Here is a 2011-nt window from a genome sequence, read left to right as displayed (position 1 = left end):
CATCCATCCATCCATTGTGTCAAGCACATTTGTACATTTGTTGCCCTCATCATTCGGAAAACATTTGCTTTCTACTTGAGCCCTTGGTATGAGCTCCTCATTTCTGTGTTTTTCTAATTACTGTTGATGTTGAAATCTTTCTTATCTTGATCAGTGAGAGTGTTTGTTTTTTGAAATACCTGTCCATATTCTCTGCTCATTTGTAATTTCTGATTTATCATAGTGCTTTCTAGGAATTGTTTCCATTGGTCATCCCATAATTTGTGACATCACATGGCTTTTTTCCATACAGAAGTTTTAATTTTGAATTAAAAAGTTGTCACAAATTATCAGATTTTTCCTTTCCAACTTTTGACCTGTGTCAAATATATTTCATGGTTTCTTTGATGATTTTTTTCAAATTTTAGTTATTGCACGAATAATCTACTTCCCTGCACAGCATATCAACATTTGTTTCTAAGGCTTAAAAGAACTCATATAATACTTACCTGACAGGGGAGATACCATAATCACAAAGGTGGTTTTCCCAGAGCGAGGCTTATCCATTGCACTCCGGATGTGCTGACTCCTGCGATTTCCCCAAATGTGGGAAACTCAACTGCATAATTTGTGGTAGTGGGGGGCTGTGTTCACGCTCTCCCCTGAAAAAAAAGTGCTCATATGTACTGTGTCATAGCTTCTGTGGGGAGTCCAGGCCCAGCTTCTCTTGGGGCTCTGCTTCTTGGTGTCACAAAACGACAAGGTGTTGGCGTGGCCTAAGGTCTGATCTGAGGCTCAGAGAGAGAAGGATCTGCCTACTTACTTGGTTATAGGCATGATTGAGTTCCATGAGAGCCTCACTTTCTCCCTGTTAATTGCCGTCAGTTACTTGCAATATGGGCCTCAAACTGGCAGCTGACTCCATTAAAGCTGTCAAGATGGGAGTAACAGATGTAATAGATAATTTTTCCCTGGCATTCCCTAGTCTGTTGAGTAGGAGTAAGTCATGAGGACAGCCCATGCTCAAGGAGAAGGGACTGTACAAAGATATGAATACACTCATAGGGCTATCTAAGAATCTGCCTGCCAGAGGACTTTCATTCAAGGGTTCATGGGGGAGGGCGAGGAGGGGTGGGGGGGAAATGAGGACTTGATACCAAAGGCTCAAGTAGAAAGCAAATGTTTTGAGAATGATGAGGGAAACAAATGTACAGAAGTGCATGACAAAATGGATGTGTGGATTGTGACAAGAGTTGTATAAGCCCCCAATAAGATGATTTAATTAAAAATATTATTTTTGAGTGCACAGAGGTCTTTATATATTGCTTACTGCTGACTCACTTCTCTCTTAGAGGTTATGAACAGTTATTTGTGAAGAAGTTATCATTCGCACTCCTGTTGACTCACCTCTCCTTCATATTCTTCTCACTCTGCTATGAGTACGGTAGTTTCTCAAATTGCAAATTACAACTGAATTAACAGTGATCTGTTTCATGTATTTGATATGTGGTTAACTTTGTCTATTAACACAAGGCGGTACCCCCCCAAAATGGATTTTTTTCCCAAGACTAGTTACATTTTTTTTACAAAACAAACTGATCATCTTCAAAGTACTGGCCATTACACTTAATACATTTGTCAAATCTGCTATTCCCTTTTTTTCTTTTTTTGATCCTAACAAAATATTTTATAAATAGTACATAAGTAAAAAAAGTTATTTGGAACACATAATTTTGTCTGAGATCATCAAAATAAATGATACTTACAAATGAGTAAAATATAGCTACATTTGTTTGTCATGTCATGGTGGCAAGCCCTTAACTGGGCTCCAGAAGTGCCTTTTGACTTGAAATACTTTAAAACTTGGACATTCACTGTCTACCCTTTGATGCTATGTCTTTTTTTTATTTTTATTGTTTTATTCTCTGTGTTTCCAGTTCCTATATGTATCAGTATACATCGTCTGGTTTAGCCAGATTTGTAAGGTAGAATTGGGATCATGATAGTGGGGGAGGAGGAAGCATTTAGGAAC

At 38.2% G+C, this 2011-nt stretch overlaps 1 non-coding gene across 1 annotated transcript; it reads left to right on the top strand.

Annotated features, from left to right (window-relative positions):
* The first annotated feature begins 480 nt into the window (after positions 1-480).
* Positions 481-644, top strand: LOC115870413. Its single transcript, XR_004046690.1, has one exon. It is a non-coding gene; the product is annotated as a U1 spliceosomal RNA (small nuclear RNA).
* Positions 645-2011: the final 1367 nt, after the last annotated feature.

Source organism: Echinops telfairi, unplaced genomic scaffold, assembly GCF_000313985.2.
Source record: "Echinops telfairi isolate 266 unplaced genomic scaffold, ASM31398v2 ScPeMD7_655;HRSCAF=1070, whole genome shotgun sequence".
Classification (NCBI taxonomy): domain Eukaryota; kingdom Metazoa; phylum Chordata; class Mammalia; order Afrosoricida; family Tenrecidae; genus Echinops; species Echinops telfairi.
Note: the sequence above shows the minus strand (reverse complement) of the source record. Positions and strands in the feature narration are given on the sequence as shown.